A 26,726-nucleotide genomic window follows, 5' to 3' on the forward strand; every position below is an offset into this window, starting at 1 on the left:
TCTAATATCAATGGTGCAAGCTCGTGAGCATGCCAAGCGTGCTCCCCAAATGACTTATCACCCTCAACTTGGTGCAGGTTCGCAAGAGGCATGGTCTAGAGGTTAGCTCTCCCATGTGACATCGCACACAATCGTCGGGGTTTCGAAAATGAGGGCAAAAATGTGAACTTCCACAATGATGCATGAGGAGGCAGAGGTAGATGGAAATCGGCGGTGACGGTTAGGGTTGCCATTTTGGTCCTTATAAAGCTGCATGGGTAGGACATGTGAGGGCTAAACATCATCTGATTGGCAACTAGACCACTATCAGAATCAACCGTATCAATCACTACCACATTAACATAATGCATCCGTTATTTGTTCATAACTCATAATTAACCACATGGAGCAGCTAGCAAAAAATGTATGCTATCTTGGAGATGTGGAAAACGAGAGCAGCCTGGTGAGAGTAACTATAGCGGTGGTGTGTGCGTGAGGAAGAGTCAGATGCAATCTAGTGTTGATAGCTAAGATTGCCTTGCTACTCGTTGTAAAGCCACTTGGCTAAGAAGCAGGAGAGCTAACGAAGATATGATCTTTAACCGGCACACAATCCGAATAAATAGATAAGTTGTTGTTCCATTAATGTGTATGTTATTGTTTAATGCGTGGCAAAAGTAAGATGTAAACTTAGCATGGATCGAAGGCTTCACTCGCTCGTGAAACATAGCGCGAGTAAGTGAGCATGAGTTAACTGTTAAAAATACTTGGGCTTGGCCCAATATATAGTTCCAAATAAATCTCAAAAGTTCATGTATGGCAAGAGGTGGAGGTGCAATTGTTAGTCCCGCCCCACTAGTAGAGATGGAGTTTCACATCCTTATATACGGAAGTCTCTCCACTTCACTAAGTGACTAGTATGGGGAGAGAAAGAGATCACGACACTCACACTGGCCTTGCCTTGACGGGCTCGGTCTAGGCCTCTAGGGTGACGGCATGTGGCATGTGCATGATCGTGACAAAAGAATGTCTGGTTCTCTTATATATATGACCTACCGGGGACTACCAAAGAGACATTGAACCATGCTAGGTTTTTCCCTCTTCTCGCTTTTGTGCCGTCATCGTAATCCACTCCATCCAAGCACCTTAGTTCACCAACTCACAAGAGAGCGGGTCTCCGGAACCTCTCGCTTTTGTGATCTTGCACCGAGAGAGGGCGGACAAGGGTTTTGGGAAGCATTTCACACAGCTGCTCGTGTTTCTTCACCACGGATATGTGTGAGACATTGTTGTTGAAACTATCTAGTATGAACGAAATAATTTCGGACCTCACCGACATATGCGAAATTTCAGAAATTATTTCAGATTTCGAAATTTTAAATTTCACTTAATTTTAATGAATATTTTCATAATTTAAATTTATTTTGAAACCAGTTTGAATCTGCATCGAAGTTTCGGGCTTAAAAATATTTCAAAACCCACTGAAATATGCGAAATTTCAAAAAATTCTCTGAAATTTCATTGATTTTTTTAACTCTGCAAGCAAGAATCTTGCACTATAAAACCGTCGAAATGCAGTTCCATTTCGTCTTGTCTTTCCCTGCAAGAACTGGCCTGTCAATAGGTATGCATAACTTTCCAGAACGGTATGTCCGATCAACCAGGAGCTTACTTGCTAAGTTTGTCTTCTTTTACAGTCCAATCATTACCATTGTACGATCGCTAGCAGCAGATGTGGGTGGGTAGTAGGTGTGAAAATTCCTGCGTACGGTCTTGATCATTGATAGCGTGCAAAACTCAAGCTGGAATATTAGAGATAAGGATTAAGACAGAGAAGAAAAGACAAAGTAACCTAGTGCTGTACACGGATGAGTTAAATGGTTTTCCACTTCTTAGATGCTCACTGTTCAGGCCTACTCAACGTGCATCGATCTATAACTATAAGATGCACATGCACGTCTATGATCGGTTCACCATAGCGCGCGCATGCACTAGTCGATCGAGCATAATATTACAAAGTGTTGGAATCCCATTAAGCAATGGAGATGACGAGCAGCACGATGGTGAAGCCGGTACCGCACCCGCTCGTCGGCGAGAAGGTCCCGCTGACCATCTTCGACCGCGCTGCCGTGGACGTCTTCGTCCCCACCATGCTCGCGTAACCTGCGGCGGCGCCGGCGAACGAGGCGCTCAAGGAAGGCCTTCTCAAGGCCGTGGCGCCGTACCCGCACCTGGCGGGGCGCCTCGCCGTCGACCAGCTCGGCCAGCGCTTCCTCCACGTCAACAATGAGAGCGTGCACTAGTAGAAAATGGGTCTTCTGTCCCGGTTGGTAAGGGCCTTTTGTCCCGGTTTTTGAACCGGGACTAAAGGGTCGTTACTAATGCCTTGGCCCTTTAATCCCAGTCAAACAGGAACCGGGACAGATGGGCCTCCACTTGGCCGGTGCGCCGACACCAGGCAGGACGGCCTTTGATTCCGGTTGGTGGCACCAACCGGGACCAATAGGCATCCACGCGTCAGCATTCCAGGGGCTGGGTTTTTTTTACCTTTGGTCCCGGTGGCATCCACGCGTCAGCATTTCAGGGGCTGAGGTTTTTGTTTTTTTTTTTGAGGGGGGGGGGGGGGGGGGGTTTGGGGGTTTTGGGAGGTTAATTTAGATGTTTCATATATTGTGATAGCTACATAATTAATAGAGAGAACTGTCCTCTCCTATGTCCGTGCTTGGTCGACGCTACGTACTATATACGTATAGAAAGGACTAGACACGCTAGCTAGCTAGTAAGCAAACGAAGGAAACAGAAGATCGTCATGAATATATATGCATACAGAGAGAAGTGATATCGACCACCTCTCCTTCTCCGAGAGATTGGTCGAACAACAAGTTCTCGTATATCTATCCGACACTACCGGCTACATATATACAATAATTATCTCTTACAATATAATATCCTAATTATATACGAACACAGGATCCACATAGTATTCTCCGTCTTCAGCGATCACGTGGTCAAGGAAGAATGCCGCCAATTCCTCTTGAATTGCTCTCATACGAGCTGGTGCTAGGAGTTCATCCCGCATCCGAAAGATCTAATTTGAAGAAGGGGGTCAATACATATATGAATAAATGCAACTCAACACAAATGATGGTAATAAAATAAAATTGTGAATATTATTGCTTACGCACTTCATATTGTTCGTCAGAGTACCCTCGTTCACAGGTCGTGTGGCGGATGGACTCGCAAACGTAGTATCCACAGAAATCATTCTCTTGTTTCTGCCACAACCACTTTACAAGAAATAGAGGTCAATCAAACTGATAAGCAAGCATGCCAAATGGTATTGATGAAACTAGCGCTTGAATCACCAGGATATGCGCGAAACATGTTACTATAGTACTTACTTTCGGGTGTCTAAATTGCAGCTTCTTCGGCGGTCCCGGAGCTTTTTTTGGTAAATTTTCTCCAAACCCTGCCAGACAAAGAAAACAATTACTTGATATCAGGAAATGAACAAAGTTGCTGATATGGTGGATAATGATCGATTTAACTTACTTCTTGAGCATTTGAGTCATGTCTGCATAGTCCTGGGGATCTTTTTGTTTCGAGTCTAAGATGGTTACTAGTCCCTGCTCAAACTTAATCTCTAGGAGAATATAGTGGAACCTGTGCATGCATGCATAACTCATCAATTACATTACTATAACCTGGACTAATAAGGGAAACCGAATATGCACAAGACAGTAACACTCACTTGAAGTTGTAAGGAAAGAGTATTATATCTTTGTTTTCATTTATTACCAACGATCGTAGCAAGTTGGCATCGGTATCGTCGGCACGATATTTATCCTCAGTTGCATCTATGAGATTTGTGTTAATGAACCCAATATCGCCGATTTGTCTTCTCTTCAATTCGGCGATCTTCAATCTGCATAATATAGTGAGGATAATTATAAATACATACAATGAAAGAGCTCACCTATATAGAGAGACTTAATGACAGAATTAGTACTACTTACAGACAGTAGCAAGTGGCCGTTGCTTTATCGAGGGCCTTTTGATTGAAAAACTGGAAGAACTCCTCAAATGAAACATTCAACAGTTCAATTCCAACGAGGTCATGCTCCTATCTAACTCTCAGCGTCAAAGTATTCCTCCCCCTAGACTCTCTGCAGGCTTTCATGTACCAATCATGGAATCTTCGCATCATCGTTGTTAGAGATCTTTCATCTTTGACGAGAGGCTTCCCGTACTCGTATTTGTGTTCCTCCACCTCCAAGAACTCATAATGTACATCTCGGGCAAGTAATCTCCAAGATTGCTATAACCGGGCACCATCCTCGGATCATTAGTAGGCACCTTGAGCGGGGGCCACGATTGGTTCGCTTGTTCACCGAGCTGGGCAATTTTTTCCCAGCTCATCATTCTTTTAACCTTTGATCACCGACAGTACTTCCCGACCGCTCCGCTTCGACAAATGACTTTTCAATAATGTGCTCATAGTTGCCTTTCGGCGGAGACTTTGCTGTTTTTTCAGGGCAGCCAGAGTGCGCTTCGCTTTCACCGGATCTACCTTCTCCTCCGGAGGTGGATGTTTCTTTGCTTTCACCCCTTCAAAGAAGTTCCTCACGTCTTCTCGCGCGATCTCGGCGTTCTCCTCCGGGGTCCTCTCGTATGGTAACTTCTCTGGAGTCTTCAGAGAAGGACCGAATCTGTATTGCCTCCCGCCTCTGGCTGTACTACTAGACGCCGGCAGAGCAGACGGAGCGGCTGCGGCTGTCTTCTTTCCTTGCTTATGAGGAGGAGGAGAAGGACTACGACGCGCCAGAACAGCTGGAGCGGCAGTGGCTCTCTTCCGCCCTTGCTGATGAGGCGGAGAAGGAGGAGGCTGGCTGCTCGGGCGCGTCGGCGCAGGCGGAGAAGGAGGTGGAGTGCCGCCACGCGCCGGAGAAGGAGGTCGATGCCCTGATCGTCACTCGCCGGAGGAGGAGGCGGTGGAGGATGCGGAGTGCCCTGACTCGCCGGAGGAGGAGGCGGAGGCGTCCAGTTCGGAAGGTTGATGAGCTCCTTCCGCCATAGGCATGGAGTCTTCAGAGCAGAACCCAACCGAGTCTCCCCTTCACCGGTAGGGTGGTCAAGCTGGAGGTCCTCAAACCCTCTGTTATTTCATCCACCATCACCCTAGCATATCCTTTTGGAATCGGCCGGCAGTGAAAAGTTGCGTTGGGTTCAGTAGGAAAAACAGAGCCAACAGCCGCCTTGACCTTCAAATTCATCCATTGCGTCATAAGGTGGCAATTTTGAGACTCTGTGATAGCATCCACAGGATAGCTGGCAGGAGCCGTCAAGACATGCTCCGGCTGAAGCAGCTCGGTGGAAGCCACACTACTTCTCCGCTGAGATGGCGGGGTAGCTTCGGGGGAAGCTTCGGCAGTTCGTTTGCTGCGATTTGCTTCTCATTCCTCTATCGCTTGCACCCTTGTGTGCAACGCCTGCATTTGGGTCTGCTGCACTTTTTCCTCCTCTCCTGGCATTTGTAATCGCCTGCGTCCGGAAAACCAACCTTCCACGGAACGGAGCCTGGCGTGCCTCGTGTCCGTCCAGGGTGCTCAGGATTCCCGAGGGCCATTGTGAGCTCGTCGTTCTCTCTGTCTTGAACGAACATCCCTTGGTGCGCTGCATCGAGATAGTGCTTTAGCTTCTTGACTGGTATGTTCATTTGCTCGTCCGTGCAAATGCATTTCCCTGATACAGGGTCCACGCTTCCGCCAACCCTGAAGAACCAAGTCCGGCAACGGTCTGGCCAGTTCATTGTCTCTGGTTCGATCCCTTTATCAAACAGATCATTCTCAGCCTTGGCCCACTTAGGCCGGGCTTTGAGGTAGCCACCTGACCCCATGCGATGGTGAAGCTTCTTCTTTGCAGCATTTTTCTTGTTTGTCGCCAACATCTTCTTACTCTTTTCCGATGTCTTGTAGGCCACAAATGCGGGCCAGTGATCTATGATCTTCTCATATCTGCCGAGGAATTCTGGTGTCTCTTCGTTGTCGACAAACGTTTTTAGCTCATTCTTCCACCTCCTGAATAGCTCTGCCATCTTCTTAAGAGCATGAGACTTGATTAATTGCTCTTTAACTGGCTTCTCCGGATCCTCCTGTGGCGGTAGGGTGAAATTTGCCTTCAGCTCAGTCCAAAGATCATCTTTCTGCATATCATTGACATAAGACACCTCAGGGTCTTCGTTCTTAGGCTTATACCATTGCTGGATGCTGATCGGGATCTTGTCCCTAACAAGAACCCCGCACTGAGCAGAAAATGCTTCCTTTGTCCGGATGGGTTCAATCGGCATGCCATCGCGCGTGATTTCTATGATCTCAAACCTTTCATCCGAGCGCAACTTTTTCTTTGGGCCTTGTCTCTTTACCGAAGTTGTGCTCGATCCGGAGGGCTAGAAAAAAGAAGAATTAGACGAGAGTTAATTAATATGTGTACATATCAAAACAATGAATGCATCAATTATCTAGTCATCACAGGCTTAACTATTATATTTGCCTGGCCGGACTCTGTTCGGTCACCGGAGCCGTCATCATGGGCTCCTTCTTGCACCAGCATTGGGTCACCGGAGCCATCATAATCATGTGTTTCCTCCTCCATTCTTCGATCACCGTAGCCTGCTTCTTCTTCACCCTGTTCTGCTTCCAGACCATCATTGTCGTTAAGATACGACATGACATCACCTCCGGCGAAGATTATGTCCCCCAACACCTGTTCTTGTTCCTCGTCTTCTCCGAACTCCATTGTTTCTGCAAATATTACAACATGGCAATTATTACACAAACATGACAGCATGTGGATATATTAGTGGCAAACGTAGACCTAGCTTATTCCGGGTTTGGGGTGGCCTCGGCAACGCTTCAAGGGTAGGGGCGCGGCGGGAGGGGGTAGGAGACCGACATCGTTTTTTCTAGGGTTTGGGTGTCCTCGAGAGTTTTGGTCGAGCGAGAGGGCCGGGGGGTGCTCCCGTGGTATAAGTTATCGGGGAGGGGGTAGGTCGACCTCCCCCCCTCGTGTTGAAGTTATCAGGGCACGGAGTATATCGACAACGACATATCCGATAAAAAATAAGAAGACGAAGAAGAAATAAAAAGAGGAGAAGAAGATATTAATAGAGGAGAAGATCAAAGAAAAAAAAAGAAGAAAAAAAGAGGAGAAGAAGAGAAAATAAACATCCTTTTCTTCTTTTTTCTTCTTCTTATTTATTTCTCCTCTTCTTCCTCTCCTCTTCTTCTCCTTTCTTCCTCTTCTTATTTTCCTTTTTCTTCTCATTCTTTTTCTTCTTCTTCCTTTCCTAGCTAGATATATAAAACTTTTCTAAAAATGTAACTTTTGCATACATACATGGGAAAATAATATTATCGGGGAGGGGGTAGGCCGAACCCACCCCCCTCGTGTTGAAGTTATCGGGACACGGGGTATATTGACAACGACATATCCGATAAAAAAAATAAGAAGACGAAGAAGAAATAAAAAAGAGGAGAAGATCGAAGAGAAAAAAGAAGAAAAAAAAGAGGAGAAGAAGAAAGAAATAGAGGAGAAGAAGAGAAAATAGAATATTCTATTTTCTCTTCTTCTCCTCTATTCCTTTCTTCTTCTCCACTTCTTTTTCTTCTTTTTCTTCTTCTTATTTATTTCTCCTCTTCTTCCTCTCCTCTTCTTCTCCTTTCTTCCTCTTCTTATTTTCCTTTTTCCTCTCATTCTTTTTCTTCTTCTTCCTTTCCTAGCTAGATATATAAAACTTTTCTAAAAATGTAACTTTTGCATACATACATGGGAAAATAATATTATCGGGGAGGGGGTAGGCCGAACCCACCCCCCTCGTGTTGAAGTTATCGGGACACGGGGTATATTGACAACGACATATCCGATAAAAAAAATAAGAAGACGAAGAAGAAATAAAAAAGAGGAGAAGATCGAAGAGAAAAAAGAAGAAAAAAAAGAGGAGAAGAAGAAAGAAATAGAGGAGAAGAAGAGAAAATAGAATATTCTATTTTCTCTTCTTCTCCTCTATTCCTTTCTTCTTCTCCACTTCTTTTTCTTCTTTTTCTTCTTCTTATTTATTTCTCCTCTTCTTCCTCTCCTCTTCTTCTCCTTTCTTCCTCTTCTTATTTTCCTTTTTCCTCTCATTCTTTTTCTTCTTCCTTTCCTAGCTAGATATATAATTTTTTTCTAAAAATGTAACTTTTGCATATATAAAACTTTTCCATGGACCATCATTTCTCATATATATATATATATATCCATCTATAGCCACATACATATATAAATGGAAAAAAATGCTATGAACAAAAATACATATATATCAATGCACACATCCATGGATCATCATTGCTCATATATCCATAGTCATATATAACAACTTTCTGTATATGAAAAAAAAACTTTATATGAACAAAAAACTTTCTATGAACAAAAAACATTTTTGACATATTTAGCACATTCTAAATTTTCCTAACTCTTTTACAACCACAAAAATTACTCCAACTTCATGACAGTACCCACACTCCATTTCACGAAAAACCTTCTTATCCATAGTTCAAAAATTTCAAATTTTATTCAAATGAAATTTTAACCAGATTCAAATTCCTTGCTGAAAACTTATTCTAAACCAATCCAAAAATTCTGAAATGTTGCCATCACCTTTGTCTTGCATCAGTACCTCACCACAAAAAATATCCTAAATTCTAAAAATGCCCAAAGCCATCTAGCATTTGATCAAACACCCTCTATATGCACTGTTCATATCTGGAAAAAAATTCAGAAATTTTAGAGCATGGAGCAGGGGCGTGTTGCTGCTGCTGCTCCACTCCTTCTCCTCTCCTCTCCTTCTCCTCTCCTTCTGCTCTTCAATGCGTCGGGGCCGGCGGCGACCATGGAGCAGGGGAAGAGAGCAAGGACGCTCGGGCGGAAGAGCGGCGCTCGATCGGGACCATGGGAAAGGGGGGGCTCACTTCGAGGGGGGCGCCGATGGCAGGAGTCCGGCGGGCTCGGGGCGGCACACGGTGACGGGGACGGCACGGGGCGACATGGACGAGGAGGGTGGGCTCGGGGAGGCACGTGGCGACAGGGACGATGAGGACGGCGGGCTCGGGGATGCCGGCGACAAGGACGACGCGGGCTCGGGGAAGTGACGGCGTTGGCGGCGGCAGCGTAGACGGCGAGGTGGAGTAGCCTAGCGGCGTTGATGTGCTCGGCGTCATCGGGGGCAACTGGTGTGATGAACTCTGCAAAATTTCTAAGTGCCACTTATATACCAAGAGCATTGGTCCCGGTTCGTGGCACAAACCGGGACCAATGCCGCCCTTTACTCCCGGTTGGTGCCACCAACCGGGACCAAAGGTCTCTTTTCAGCAACCCAAAGGCGGGAAGCGGAGGCCTTGGGTCCCGGTTGGCGCCACCAACCGGGACTAAAGGGGGGCATTGGTCCCGGTTGGTGCCACGAACCGGGACCAATGCCCCATTTAGTACCGGTTGGTGGCACCAACTGGAACAAAGGCTTTGCGCTGCCCGCGGCCAAATGTTTAGTCCCACCTCGCTAGTTGAGAGGGGCTCAGAGTGGTTTATAAGCCCCACTGAGGCTGCCCTTTCGAGCTCCTCTCAAATGCAGGCTTACGGGCCGAATCTCACACTATGCTGTCTGTGGGCCTATTGGGCCTTCTGCGGGCCTGAATCCTAGCCCAGGTTGGGTTTCTAGTCGTATTCAGGCCGTGGTGGCCCAATAGGTGGCAGTTTTTTTTATTTTTTCTAGTTTTTTTGTTTTGTTTTTTGCATTTTTTTTGTTTCTTGCTTTATTTTTTAATTCTGTTAGTGCCATTAGTTTTCAAATTTGAATAGTTAAAATTTGAATTCTTTGAAATTTGTGTGAATCACAAGTTTGTGATTAAGTTTACTATAAAAATAGTTTTTTTTCTATTTTTTGTTTTGTTTTTTGCATTATTTATTTTCTTTTGTTTTTTGATTTTTTTTAATTTTTTTCTTTTAGGTCAGCAAAATTATAAACTTTCTGTTAGTGCCATTAGTTTTAGAAAAATTATAAACTTTCTGTTAGTGCCATTAGTTTTCAAATTTGAATAGTTAAAATTTGAATTCTTTGAAATTTGTGTGAATCACAAGTTTGTGATTAACTTTACTTTTTTCCATTTTTTTTGTTTTGTTTTTTGCATTATTTATTTTCTTTTGTTTTTTGCTTTTTTTTTACTTCTTTTTGCTTTTAGGTCAGCAAAATTATAAACTTTCTGTTAGTGCCATTAGTTTTAGAAAAATTATAAACTTTCTGTTAGTGCCATTAGTTTTCAAATTTGAATAGTTAATGTTTGAATTCTTTGAAATTTGTGTGAATCACAAGTTTGTGATTAACTTTACTATAAAAATAGTTTTTTTCCAGTTTTTTTTGTTTTTCACACTATTTATTTTCTTTTGTTTTTTGCTTTTTTTAATTCTTTTTGCTTTTAGGTCAGAAAAATTATAAACTTTCTGTTAGAGCCATTAGTTTTAGAAAAAAATTATAAACTTTCTGTTAGTGCCATTAGTTTTCAAATTTGAATATTTAAAATTTGAATAATGGTATTACGAGGGCCGAACCATAAGACATTAAAGCATTTCAAATGAAGTGTGAAAAAGTTGAAAATTGGCATGGTATCATAATTTCACCCACATAGCATGTGCATATACAAAACGGACAATGGTATCATACTCGTCTGTTACAAAGTTGGCATGGTATCATCATAATAGTTGCGGGAGAAAGTCTTCACTTTTTCTTCGCTTGTGTCATTTTCTTATTGCGCCGTAACCATGGATAATCTTCATCAATCAGGATGCTTGGGTCAGCCTTGACTTTGAAGGGAGGAATTTCATGAAACTTTTCATAATCTTCAGACATGTCTGTCTTGCCCTCCACTCCCACGATGTCCCTTTTTTCCTGAAAGAACTATGTGGCGTTTTGGCTCATCGTATGATGTATTCTGTTGGGCAACGTAGTAATTTCAAAAAAATTCCTACGCACACGCAAGATCATGGTGATGCATAGCAACGAGAGGGGAGAGTATGATCTACGTACCCTTGTACATCGACAACGGAAGCGTTAACACAACGTAGAGGAAGTAGTCGTACATCTTCCCTATCCGACCGATCCAAGCACCGTTACTCCGGCACCTCCGAGTTCTTGGCACACGTTCAGCTCGATGACGCTCCCCGGGCTCCGATCCAGCAAAGCTTCGGGGATGAGTTCCGTCAGCACGACGGCGTGATGACGATGATGATGTTCTACCGACGGAGGGCTTCGCCTAAGCACTACAACGATATGATCGAGGTGGAATATGGTGGCAGGGGGCACCGCACACGGCTAAGGAACGATCACGAGGATCAACTTGTGTGTCTAGGGGTGCCCCCTGCCCCCGTATATAAAGGAGCCAAGGGGGAGGGGGCGGCCGACCAAGGTGGGCGCGCCAAGGGGAGTCCTACTCCCACCGGGAGTAGGACTCCTTTCTTTTCCTAGTTGGACAAGGAGAGAGGGGGAAAGAGGAGGAAGAGAGGAAGGAAAGGGGGGGCGCCGCCCCCCTTCCCTTGTCCTATTCGGACTAGGAAGGGGAGGGGCGCGCGGCCACCTCCTGCCTCCTTCTCTCTTCTCCCTCAAGGCCCATGTAGGCCCAATAAACCCCCCGGGGGGTTTCGGTAACCCCCCGGTACTCCGAAAAATAGCCGAATCCCTCGGAACCTTTCCGATGTCCGAATATAGTCGTCCAATATATCGATCTTTACATCTCGACCATTTCGAGACTCCTCGTCATGTCCCCGATCTCATCTGGGACTCCAAACTCCTTCGGTACATCAAAACTCATAAACTCATAATATAACTGTCATCGAAACCTTAAGCGTGCGGGCCCTATGGTTTGAGAACAATGTAGACATGACTGAGACAAATCTCCGGTCAATAACCAATAGCGGGACCTGGATGCCCATATTGGCTCCTACATATTCTACGAAGATCTTTATCGGTAGACCGCATAACAACATACGTTGTTCCCTTTGTCATCGGTATGTTACTTGCCCGAGATTCGATCGTCGGTATCCAATACCTAGTTCAATCTCGTTACCGGCAAGTCTCTTTACTCGTTTCGTAATACATCATCTCACAACTAACATATTAGTTGTAATGCTTGCAAGGCTTATGTGATGTGCATTACCGAGAGGGCCCAGAGATACCTCTCCGACAATCGGAGTGACAAATCCTAATCTCGAAATACACCAACCCAACATCTACCTTTGGAGACACCTTTAGAGCTCCTTTATAATCACCCATTTACGTTGTGACGTTTGGTAGCACACAAAGTGTTCCTCCGGCAAACGGGAGTTGCATAATCTCATAGTCAAAGGAACATGTATAAGTCATGAAGAAAGCAATAGCAACATACTAAACGATCGGGTGCTAAGCTAATGGAATGGGTCATGTCAATCAGATCATTTACTTAATGATGTGATCCCGTTAATCAAATAACAACTCTTTGTTCATGGTTAGGAAACATAACCATCTTTGATTAACGAGCTAGTCAAGTAGAGGCATACTAGTGACACTTTGTTTGTCTATGTATTCACACATGTATTATGTTTCCGGTTAATACAATTCTAGCATGAATAATAAACATTTATCATGATATAAGGAAATAAATAATAACTTTATTATTGCCTCTAGGGCATATTTCCTTCAGTCTCCCACTTTCACTAGAGTCAATAATCTAGTTCACATCGCCATGTGATTTAACAGCAATAGTTCACATCACCATGTGATTAACACCCATAGTCTACATCGATATGTGACCAACACCCAAAGGGTTTACTAGAGTCAATAATCTAGTTCACATTGTTTATGTGATTAACACCCAAAGAGTACTAAGGTGTGATCATGTTTTGCTTGTGAGATAACATCAGTCAACGGGTCTGTCACATACAGATCCGTAAGTATTTTGCGAATTCTATGTCTTCAATGCTCTGCATGGAGCTACTCTAGCTAATTGCTCCCACTTTCAATATGTATCTAGATTGAGACTTAGAGTCATCCAGATCTGTGTCAAGACTTGCATCGACGTAACTTTTTACGACGAACCTTTTTGTCACGTCCATAATTGAGAAACATATCCTTATTTCACTAAGGATAATTCTGACCGCTGTCCAGTGATCTACTCCTAGATCACTATTGTACTTCCTTGCCAAATCAGTGCAGGGTATACAATAGATCTGGTATACAGCATGACATACTTTATAGAACCTATGGCCAAGGCATAGGGAATGACTTTCATTCTCTTTCTATCTTCTGCCGTGGTCGGGCTTTGAGTCTTACTCAACTTCACACCTTGTAATACAGGCAAGAACTCTTTCTTTGACTGCTCCATTTTGAACTACTTCAAAATCTTGTCAAGGTATATACTCATTGAAAAAACTTATCAAGCATCTTGATCTTATCTCTATAGATCTTGAAGCTCAATATGTAAGCAGCTTCACCGAAGTCTTTCTTTGAAAAACTCCTTTCAAACACTCCTTTATGCTTTACAGAATAATTCTACATTATTTCCGATCAACAATATGTCATTCACATATACTTATCAGAAATGCTGTAGTGCTCCCATTCACTTTCTCGTAAATACAGGCTTCACCGCAAGTCTGTATAAAACTATATGCTTTGATCAACTCATCAAAGCGTATATTCCAACTCCGAGATGCTTGCACCAGTCCACAGATGGATCGCTGGAGTTTGCACATTTTGTTAGCACCTTTCGGATTGACAAAACCTTCTGGTTGCATCATATACAACTCTTCTTTAATAAATCCATTAAGGAATGCATTTTTGTTTATCCATTTGCCAGATTTCATAAAATGCGGCAATTACTAACATGATTCGGACATGCTCAAGCATAGATACGAGTGAGAAACTCTCATCGTAGTCAACACCTTGAACTTGTCGAAAACCTTTTGCGACAATTCTAGCTTTGTAGATAGTAACACTACTATCAGCGTCCGTCTTCCTCTTGAAGATCCATTTATTTTCTATGGCTTGCCGATCATCGGGCAAATCCATCAAAGTCCATACTTTGTTCTTCATACATGGATCATATCTCAGATTTCATGGCCTCAAACCATTTCGCGGAATCTGGGCTCATCATCGCTTCCTCATAGTTCGCAAGTTCGTCATGGTCTAGTAACATGACTTCCAGAACAGGATTACCGTACCACTCTGGTGCGGATCTCACTCTGGTTTACCTACGAGATTCAGTAGTAACTTGATCTGAAGTTACATGATCATCATCATTAGCTTCCTCACTAATTGGTGTAGTAGTCACAAGAACAGATTTCTGTGATGAACTACTTTCCAATAAGGGAGAAGGTACAATTACCTCATCAAGTTTTCTACTTTCCTCCCACTCACTTCTTTCGAGAGAAACTCCTTCTCCAGAAAGTTTCCGAATTTAGCAACAAAAGTCTTGCCTTCGGATCTGTGATAGAAGGTGTATCCAATAGTTTCCTTTGGATATCCTATGAAGACATATTTCTCCGATTTGGGTTCGAGCTTATCAGGTTGAAGCTTTTTCACATAAGCATCGCAGCCCCAAACTTTCAGAAACGACAACTTTGGTTTCTAGCCAAAACACAGTTCATAAGGCATCGTCTCAACGGATTTTGATGGTGCCCTTTTAACGTGAATGCAGCTATCTTTAATGCATAACCCCAAAACGATAGTGGTAGATCGGTAAGAGACATCATAGATCGCACCATATCTAATAAAGTACGGTTATGACGTTCGGACACACCATTACATTGTGGTGTTCTAGGTGGCATGAGTAGTGAAACTATTCCACAATTTTTCAAATGTACACCAAACTCGTAACTCGAATATTCTCCTCCACGATCAGATCGTAGAAACTTTATTTTCTTATTACGATGATTTTCAACTTCACTCTGAAATTCTTTGAACTTTTCAAATGTTTCAGACTTATGTTTCATTAAGTAGATATACCCATATCTGCTTAAGTCATCTGTGAAGGTGAGAAAATAACAATATCCGCCACGAGCCTCAATATTCATCGGACCACATACATCTGTATGTATGATTTCAAACAAATTTGTTGCTCTCTCCACAGTACCGGAGAACGGTGTTTTAGTCATCTTGCCCATGAGGCACGGTTCGCAAGTACCAAGTGATTCATAATCAAGTGGTTCCAAAAGTCAATCAGTATGGAGTTTCTTCATGCGCTTTACACCGATATGACCTAAACGGTAGTGCCACAAATAAGTTGCACCATCATTATTAACTCTGCATCTTTTGGCTTCAACACTATGAATATGTGTATTACTACTATCGAGATTCAATAAGAATATACCACTCTGCAAGGGTGCATGACCATAAAAGATATTACTCATATAAATAGAACAACCATTATTCTCTGATTTAAATGAATAACCGTCTCGCATTAAACATGATCCAGATATAATGTTCATGCTCAACGCTGGCACCAAATAACAATTATTTAGGTCTAATACTAATCCCGAAGGTAGATGTAGAGGTAGCGTGCCGACCGCGATCACATCGACTTTGGAACCGTTTCCCACGCGCATCGTCACCTCGTCCTTAGCCAATCTTCGCTTAATCCGTAGTCTCTGTTTCGAGTTGCAAATATTAGCAACAGAACCAGTATCAAATACCCAGGTGCTACTGGGAGCATTAGTAAGGTACACATCAATAACATGTATATCACATATACCTTTGTTCACCTTGCTATCCTTCTTATCCGGCCGCCAAATACTTGGGGCAGTTCCGCTTCCAGTGACCAGTCTGCTTGCAGTAGAAGCACTCAGTTTCAGGCTTAGGTCCAGACTTGGGTTTCTTCTCTTGAGCAGCAACTTGCTTGCTGTTCTTCTTGAAGTTCCCCTTTTTCTTCCCTTTGCCCTTTTTCTTGAAACTAGTGGTCTTGTTGACCATCAACACTTGATGCTCCTTTTTGATTTCTACCTCCGCAGCTTTCAGCATTGCGAAGAGCTCGGGAATAGTCTTATTCATCCCTTGCATATTATAGTTCATCACGAAGCTCTTGTAGCTTGGTGGCAGTGATTGGAGAATTCTGTCAATGACGCAATCATCTGGAAGATTGACTCCCAATTGAATCAAGTGATTATTATACCCAAACATTTTAAGTATATGCTCACTGACAGAACTGTTCTCCTCCATCTTGCAGCTATAGAACTTATTGGAGACTTCATATCTCTCAATCCGGGCATTTGCTTGAAATATTAACTTCAACTCCTGGAACATCTCATATGCTCCATGACGTTCAAAACGTCGTTGAAGTCCCGATTCTAAGCCGTAAAGCATGGCACACTGAACTATTGAGTAGTCATCAGCTTTACTCTGCCAGACGTTCATAACATCTGGTGTTGCTCCAGCAGCAGGCCTGGCACCCAGCGGTGCTTCCAGGACGTAATTCTTCTGTGCAGCAATGAGGATAATCCTCAAGTTACGGACCCAGTCCGTGTAATTCTACCATCATCTTTCAACTTTGCTTTCTCAAGGAACGCATTAAAATTCAACGGAACAATAGCACGAGCCATCTATCTACAATTAACATAAACAAGCAAGATACTATCAGGGACTAAGTTCATGATAAATTTAAGTTCAATTAATCATATTACTTAAGAACTCCCACTTAGATAGACATCCCTCTAATCTCCTAAGTGATCACGTGATCCAAATCAACTAAACCATGTCCGATCATCACGTGAGATGGAGTAGTTTCATTGGTGAACATCAATATGTTGATCATATCTACTATATGATTCACGCTCGACCTTTCGGTCTCCGTGTTCCGAGGCCATATCTGTATATGCTTGGCTCGTCAAGTATAACCTGAGTATTCCGCGTGTGCAACTGTTTTGCACCCATTGTATTTGAACGTAGAACCTATCACACCCGATCATCACGTGGTGTCTCAGCACGAAGAACTTTCGCAACGGTGCATACTCAGGGAGAACACTTCTTGATAATTTAGTGAGAGATCATCTTATAATGCTACCTTCAATCAAAGCAAGATAAGATGCATAAAAGATAAACATCACATGCAATCAATATAAGTGATATGATATGGCCATCATCATCTTGTGCTTGTGATCTCCATCTTCGAAGCACCGTCGTGATCACGATCGTCACCGGCGTGACACCTTGCTCTCCATCATAGCATCGTTGTCGTCTCGCCAATCTTATGCTTCCACGACTATCGCTACCGCTTAGTGATAAAGTAAAGCATTACATCGCGATTGCATTGCATACAATAAAGCGACAACCATATGGCTCCTGCCAGTTGCCGATAACTCGGTTACAAAACATGATCATCTCATACAATAAAATTTAGCATCATGTCTTGACCATATCACATCACAACATGCCCTGCAAAAACAAGTTAGACGTCCTCTACTTTGTTGTTGCAAGTTTTACGTGGCTGCTACGGGCTTAAGAAAGAACCAATCTTACCTACGCATCAAAACCACAACGATAGTTTGTCAAGTTGGTGCTGTTTTAACCTTCGCAAGGACCGGGCGTAGCCACACTTGGTTCAACTAAAGTTGGAGAGACTGTCGCCCGCAAGCCACCTATGTGCAAAGCACGTCGGGAGAACCGGTCTCGCGTAAGCGTACGCGTAATGTCGGTCCGGGTCGTCTCGTCCAACAATACCGCCGAACCAAAGTATGACATGCTGGTAAGCAGTATGACTTATATCGCCCACAACTCACTTGTGTTCTACTCGTGCATATAACATCAACATATAAAACCTAGGCTCGGATGCCACTGTTGGGGAACGTAGTAATTTCAAAAAATCCCCTACGCACACGCAAGATCATGGTGATGCATAGCAACGAGAGGGGAGAGTATGATCTGTGTACCCTGGTAGATCGACAACGGAAGCGTTAACACAACATAGAGGAAGTAGTCGTACGTCTTCCCGATCCGACCGATCCAAGCACCGTTACTCCGGCACCTCCGAGTTCTTGGCACACGTTCAGCTCGATGACGCTCCCCAGGCTCCGATCCAGCAAAGCTTCGGGGATGAGTTCCGTCAGCACGACGGCGTGATGACGATGATGATGTTCTACCGACGCAGGGCTTCGCCTAAGCACTACAACGATATGATCGAGGTGGAATATGGTGGCAGGGGGCACCGCACACGGCTAAGGAACGATCACGAGGATCAACTTGTGTGTCTAGGGGTGCCCCCTGCCCCCGTATATAAAGGAGCCAAGGGGGAGGGGGCGGCCGGCCAAGGTGGGCGCGCCAAGGGGAGTCCTACTCCTACCGGGAGTAGGACTCCTTTCTTTTCCTAGTTGGACAAAGAGAGAGGGGGAAAGAGGAGGAAGAGAGGAAGGAAAGGGGGGGGGGCGCCCCCCCTTCCCTTGTCCTATTCGGACTAGGAAGGGGGGGGCGCGCGGCCACCTCCTGCCTCCTTCTCTCTTCTCCCTCAAGGCCCATGTAGGCCCAATAAACCCCCCGGGGGGTTTCGGTAACCCCCCGGTACTCCGAAAAATACCCGAATCACTCGGAACCTTTCCGATGTCCGAATATAGTCATCCAATATATCAATATTTATGTCTCGACCATTTCGAGACTCCTCATCATGTCCCCGATCTCATCCGGGACTCCGGACTCCTTCGGTACATAAAAACATATAAACTCATAATATAACTGTCATCGTACTTTAAGCGTGCGGACCCTACGGGTTCGAGAACTATGTAGACATGACCGAGACACGTCTCCGGTCAATAACCAATAGCGGAACCTGGATTATCATATTGGCTCCTACATATTCTATGAAGATCTTTATCGGTTAAACCGCATAACAACATACGTTGTTCCCTTTGTCATCGGTATGTTACTTGCCCGAGATTCGATCGTCGGTATCTCAATACCTAGTTCAATCTCGTTACCGGCAAGTCTCTTTACTCGTTCCGTAATACCTCATCCCGCAACTAACTCATTAGTTGCAATGCTTGCAAGGCTTAAGTGATGTGTATTACCGAGTGGGCCCAGAGATACCTCGCCGACAATCTGAGTGACAAATCCTAATCTCGAAATACGCCAACCCAACAAGTACCTTCGGAGACACCTGTAGAGCACATTTATAATCACCCAGTTACGTTGTGATGTTTGGTAGCACACAAAGTGTTCCTCCGGTAAACGGGAGTTGCATAATCTCATAGTCATTGGAACATGTATAAGTCATGAAGAAAGCAATAGAAACATACTAAACGATCGAGTGCTAAGCTAACGGAATGGGTCAAGACAATCACATCATTCTCCTAATGATGTGATCCCGTTAATCAAACGACAACTCATGTCTATGGTTAGGAAACATAACCATCTTTGATCAACGAGCTAGTCAAGTAGAGGCATACTAGTGACACTCTGTTTGTCTATGTATTCACACATGTATTATGTTTCCGGTGAATACGATTCTAGCATGAATAATAAACATTTATCATGATATAAGGAAATAAATAATAACTTTATTATTGCCTCTAGGGAATATTTCCTTCAGTCTCCCACTTGCACTAGAGTCAATAATCTAGTTCACATCGCCATGTGATTTAATACCAATAGTTCACATCATCATGTGATTAACACCCATAGTTCACATCGACATGTGACCAATACCCAAAGGGTTTACTAAAGTCAATAATCTAGTTCACATCGCTATGTGATTAATACCCAAAGAGTACTAAGGTGTGATCATGTTTTGCTTGTGAGAAAAGTTTAGTCAATGGGTCTACCACATTCAGATTCGTAAGTATTTTGCAAATTTCTATGTCAACAATGCTCTGCACGGAGCTACTCTAACTAATTGCTCCTATTTTTAATATTTATCCAGATTGAGACTTTGAGTCATTTGGATCAGTGTCAAAACTTGCATCGATGTAACCCTTTACGACGAATCTTTTGTCACCTCCATAATTGAGAAACATATCCTTATTCCACTAAGGATAATTTTGACCAATGTCCAGTGATCTACTCCTAGATCACTATTGTACTCTCTTGTCAAACTCAGGGTAGAGTATACAATAGGTCTGGTACACCGCATGGCATACTTTATAGAACCTATGGCTGAGGCATAGGGAATGACTTTCATTCTCTCTCTATCTTCTGTCGAGGTTGGGTTTTGAGTCTTACTCAAATTCACACCTTGTAACACAGGCAAGAACTCCTTCTTTGACTGTTCCATTTTGAACTACGTCAAAATCTTGTCAAGGTATGTACTCATTGAAAAAACTTATCAAGCGTCTTGATCTATCTCTATAGATCTTGATGCTCAATATGTAAGCAGCTTCACCGAGGTCTTTCTTTGAAAAACTCCTTTCAAACATTCGTTTATGCTTTGTAGAATAAATCTACATTATCTCCGATCAACAATATGGCATACATATCTTTATCAGCAATGTTGTAGTGCTCCCACTCACTTTCTTGTAAATACAGGCTTCACCATAAGTCTGTATAAAACTATATGCTTTAATCAACTTATCAAAGCGTATATTCCAACTCCGAGATGCTTGCACCAGTCCATAGATGGATCGTTGGAGCTTGCATATTTTGTTAGCACCTTTAGTATTGACCAAACCTTCGATCATATACAACTCTTCTTTAATAAATCCATTAAGGAATGCAGTTCTGTTTATCCATTTGCCAGATTTCATAAAATGCGGCAATTGCTAACATGATTCAGACAGACTTAAGCATAGATACGAGTGAGAAACTATCATCGTAGTCAATACCTTGAACTTGTCGAAAACCTTTTTGCGACAATTCTAGCTTTGTAGATAGTAACATTACTATCAGCTTCCGTCTTCCTCTTGAAGATCCATTTAATCTCAAAGGCTCGCTGATCAATGGGCAAGTCAATCAAAGTCCATACTTTGTTCTCATACATGGATCTCATCTCAGATTTCATGGCCTCAAGCCATTTCGCGGAATCTGGGCTCATCATCGCTTCCTCATAGTTCATAGGCTCGTCATGGTCAAGTAACATGACCTCCAGAACAGGATTACCGTACCACTCTGGTGCGGATCTCACTCTGGTTTACCTACGAGGTTCGGTACTAACTTGATCTGAAGTTACATGATCATCATCATTAACTTCCTCACTAATTGGTGTAGTAGTCACAGGAACAGATTTCTGTGATGAACTACTTTCCAATAAGGGAGTAGGTATAGTTACCTCATCAAGTTCTACTTTCCTCCCACTCACTTATTTCGAGAGAAACTCCTTCTCTAGAAAGGATCCATTCTCAGCAACGAATATCTTGCCTTCGGATCTGTGATAGAAGGTGTACCCAACAATTTCTTTTGGGTATCCTATGAAGACGCATTTCTCTGATTTGGGTTTGAGCTTATCAGGTTGAAACTTTTTCACATAAGCATTGCAACCTCAAACTTTAAGAAACGACAGCTTAGGTTTCTTGCCAAACGATAGTTCATACGATGTCATCTCAACGGATTTAGATGGTGCCCTATTTAACGTGAATGTAGCTGTCTCTAATGCATAACCTCAAAACGATAGCGGTAAATCAGTAAGAGATGTCATAGATCGCACCATATCTAATAAAGCACGTTTACGATGTTCGGACACACCATTACACTGTGGTGTTCCAGGTGGCGTGAGTAGTGAAACTGTTTCACATTGTTTTAACTGAAGGCCAAACTCATAACTCAAATATTTTATTTCAGCGGTCATATCGTAGAAACTTTTATTTTTGTTACGACGATTCTCCACTTCACTCTAAAATTCTTTGAACTTTTCAAATGTTTCAGATTTGTGTTTCATCAAGTAGATATACTCATATCTGCTCAAATCATCTGTGAAGATCAGAAAATAATGATACCTATCGCGAGCCTCAATATTCATCGGACCACATACATCAGTATGTATGATTTCCAACAAATCTTTTGCTCGCTCCATTGTTCCGGAGAACGGAGTCTTAGTCATCTTGCCCATGAGGCATGGTTCGCAAGCATCAACTGATTCATAATCAAATGATTCCAAAAGTCCATCAGCATGGATTTTCTTCATGCGCTTTACACCAATATGACCTAAACGACAGTGCCACAAATAAATTGCACTATCATTATTAACTTTGCATCTTTTGGCTTCAATATTATGAAAATGTGTATCACCACGATCGAGATCCAACAACCATTTTCATTGGGTGTATGACCATAGAAGGTTTTATTCATGTAAATAGAACAACAATTATTCTCTAACTTACATGAATAACCGTATTGCAATAAACATGATCCAATCATATTCATGCTCAACGCAAACACTAAATAACATTTATTTTAGGTTTAACACTAATCCCGAAAGTATAGGGAGTGTGCGATGATGATCATATCAATCTTGGAACCATTTCCAATACACATCGTCACTTCACCCTTAACTACTCTCTGTTCATTCTGCAACTCCCGTTTCGAGTTACTATTCTTAGCAACTGAACCAATATCAAATACCGAGGGGTTGCTACGAACACTAGTAATATACACATCAATAATCTATATATCAAATATACCTTTGTTCACTTTGCCATCCTTCTTATCTACCAAATACTTGGGGTAGTTCCGCTTCCAGGGACCAGTCTCTTTGCAGTAGAAGCACTCAGTTTCAGGCTTAGGTTCAGACTTGGGCTTTTCACTTGAGCAGCAACTTGCTTTCCGTTCTTCTTGAAGTTCCCCTTTCTTCCCTTTGTCCCTTTACTTGAAACTAGTGGTTTTGTTTACCATCAACACTTGATGCTTTTCTTGATTTCTACCTTCGTCGATTTTAGCATCACGAAGAGCTTGGGAATCGTTTTTGTTATCCCTTGCATATTATAGTTCATCACGAAGTTCTACTAACTTGGTGATGGTGACTAGAGAATTCTGTCAATCACTAATTTATCTGGAAGATTAACCCCCACTTGATTCAAGCAATTGTAGTACCCAGACAATCTAAGCACATGCTCACTGCTTGAGCTATTCTCCTCCATCTTTTAGTTATAGAACTTGTTGGAGACTTCATATCTCTCAACTCGGGTATTTGCTTGAAATATTAAATTCAACTCCTGGAACATCTCATATGGTCCATGACGTTCAAAACGTCTTTGAAGTCCCGATTCTAAGCCGTTTAAGCATGGTGCACTAAACTATCAAGTAGTCATCATATTGAGCTAGCCAAACATTCATAACGTCTGCATCTGCTCCTGCAATAGGTCTGTCACCTAGCGGTGCATCAAGGACATAATTCCTCTGTGCAGCAATGAGGATAAACCTCAGATCACGGATCCAATCCGCATCATTGCTACTAACATCTTTCAACTTAGTTTTCTCTAGGAACATATCAAAATAAACACAGGGAAGCAACAACGCGAGCTATTGATCTACAACATGATTTGCAAAATACTATCAGGACTAAGTTCATGATAAATTTAAGTTCAATTTAATCATATTACTTAAGAACTCCCACTTAGAAAGACATCCCTCTAATCTTCTAAGTGATCACGTGATCCAAATCAACTAAACCATAACCGATCATCACGTGAAACGGAGTAGTTTTCAATGGTGAACATCGCTATGTTGATCATATCTACTATATGATTCACGCTCGACCTTTCGGTCTCAGTGTTCCGAGGCCATATCTGCATATGCTAGGCTCGTCATGTTTAACCTGAGTATTCTGCGTGTGCAACAACTGGCTGCACCCGTTGTAGATGGACGTAGAGCTTATCACACCCGATCATCACGTGGTGTCTGGGCACGACGAACTTTGGCAACGGTGCATACTCAGGGAGAACACTTTTATCTTGAAATTTAGTGAGAGATCATCTTATAATGCTACCGTCAATCAAAGCAAGATAAGATGCATAAAAGATAAACATCACATGCAATCAATATAAGTGATATGATATGGCCATCATCATCTTGTGCTTATGATCTCCATCTCCGAAGCACCGTCATGATCACCATCGTCACCGGCGCGACACCTTGATCACCATCGTAGCATCATTGTCGTCTCGCCAATCTTATGCTTCCACGACTATCGCTACCGCTTAGTGATAAAGTAAAGCATTACAACGCAATTATATTGCATACAATAAAGCGACAACCATATGGCTCCTGCCAATTGCCGATAACTCGGTTACAAAACATGATCATCTCATACAATAAAATTTAGCATCATGTCTTGACCATATCACATCACAACATGCCCTGCAAAAACAAGTTAGACGTCCTCTACTTTGTTTGTTGCAAGTTTTACGTGGCTGCTACGGGCTTTAGCAAGAACCAATCTTACCTACGCATCAAAACCACAACGATAGTTTGTCAAGTTGGTGCTGTTTTAACCTTCGCAAGGACCGGGCGTAGCCACACTCGGTTCAACTAAAGTTGGAGAAACTGACACCCGCCAGCCATCTGTGTGCAAAGCACGTCGGTAGAACCAGTCTCGCATAAGCGTACGCGTAATGTCGGTACGGGCCGCTTCATCGAACAATACCAATGAACCAAAGTATGACATGCTGGTAAGCAGTATGACTTATATCGCCCACAACTCACTTGTGTTCTACTCGTGCATATAACATCGACACATAAAACATAGGATCGGATGCCACCTCCTGGGCTGCTGCCCTCTCTCTCCCCTCAGGCCCACTAAGGCCCAATACTTCCCCGGGGGGTTCCCGTAACCCTTCCGGCACTCCGGTTTTCTCTGAAATCACCCGAAACACTTCCGGTGTCCGAATATAGCCGTCCAATATATCGATCCTTATGTCTCGACCATTTCGAGACTCCTCGTCATGTACGTGATCACATCCGGGACTCCGAACAACCTTCGGTACATCAAAATATATAAACTTATAATGAAACTGTCATCGTAACGTTAAGCGTGCGGACACTATGGGTTCGAGAACAATGTAGACATGACCGAGACACGTCTCCGGTCAATAACCAATAACGGAACCTGGATGCTCATATTGGCTCCTACATATTGTACGAAGATCTTTATCGGTCAGACCGCATAACAACATACGTTGTTCCCTTTGTCATCGGTATGTTACTTGCCCGAGATTCGATCGTCGGTATCTCAATACCTAGTTCAATCTCGTTACCGGCAAGTCTCTTTACTCGTTTTGTAATACATCATCTCGCAACTAACTCATTAGTTGCATTGCTTGCAAGGCTTAAGTGATGTGCATTATCGAGAGGGCCCAGAGATACCTCTCCGACAATCGGAGTGACAAATCCTAATCTCGAAATACGCCAACCCAACATGTACCTTTGGAGACACCTGTAGAGCACCTTCGTAATCACCCAGTTACGTTGTGACGTTTGGAAGCACGCAAAGTGTTCCTCCGGCAAACAGGAGTTGCATAATCTCATAGTCACAGGAACATGTATAAGTCATGAAGAAAGTAATAGCAACATACTAAACGATCGGGTGCTAAGCTAATGGAATGGGTCATGTCAATCACATCATTCTCCTAAAGATGTGATCCCGTTAATCAAATGACAACATATGTCTATGGTTAGGAAACATAACCATCTTCGATTAACGAGCTAGTCAAGTAGAGGCATACTAGTGACGTTTAGTTTGTCTATATATTCACACAAGTATTATGTTTCCGGTTAATACAATTCTAGCATGAATAATAAACATTTATCATGATATAAGGAAATAAATAATAACTTTATTATTGCCTCTAGGGCATATTTCCTTCATGTCTGTCACCGTACATCCATTGCCGGTTCATCTACGTGCATTATATATAATTAAGTGTGTCAAAAACCATTACAGAACATCATGAATAGATAATTAAGTGACCAAATTAATAGAAGTTCATCATCACATTAAAACCAAAGTACATACATAGTTCTCATCTAACAACATATAGCTCTACAGAGCATCTAGTTAATTAAACTATACATTGAAACTATGTAAAACATTTCAACGCGAAAACAAATGCGATCATAATCGCAACCAAGGTAACAATTGATCCAACGGCATAATGATACCAAGCCTCGGTATGAATGGCATATTTTCTAATCTTTCTCATCTTCAACCGCACTGCATCCATCTTGATCTTGTGATCATCGACGACATCCGCAACATGCAACTCCAATATCATCTTCGCCTCCTCAATTTTTTTTCCTTCAAGTAATTGTTTTCTTCTTCAACTAAATTTAACCTCTCGACAATAGGGTCGGTTGGAATTTCTGGTTCAACTACCTCCTAGATAAATAAAATCTATGTCACGTTGGTCGGCATAATTATCATAAACAATAAATAAACCAAATAGTTATAAAAAGATAATATATACCACATCCGAATCATAGCCAGGACGAGGGCCGACAGGGGCGGATACCAAAACCATCGCACTATATAATAACAAGCAATAATAAAAGTAAGAAAATTAGACAAGTATCTATCTAGCTAAAGTAAGAATTTTTTCTTTCAGAAAGAAGATAAGAACAAGAGGCTCACCACGGTGGTGCCGGCGACGAGATCGGTGCGGGCGATCCAAGGCGGTGAAGACGGGAGTGGGACGTGGCGGGCCGCTAAACCTAGACAAATCTCGAGGAAAATGGAGTTTTGAGGTCGAGTTTCGAGAGGAGAAAGCTTAACTAGTGTGGCTAGGGCATTTCA

General features: G+C 42.8%; 1 pseudogene; it reads left to right on the plus strand.

Moving 5' to 3' along the window:
* The first annotated feature begins 1,970 nt into the window (after positions 1-1,970).
* Positions 1,971-26,726, plus strand: part of LOC125506533 — a 28,297-nt pseudogene continuing 3,541 nt past the window's right edge.

The sequence above is a fragment of the Triticum urartu genome, chromosome 5 (assembly GCF_003073215.2).
Source record: "Triticum urartu cultivar G1812 chromosome 5, Tu2.1, whole genome shotgun sequence".
Classification (NCBI taxonomy): Eukaryota; Viridiplantae; Streptophyta; class Magnoliopsida; order Poales; family Poaceae; genus Triticum; species Triticum urartu.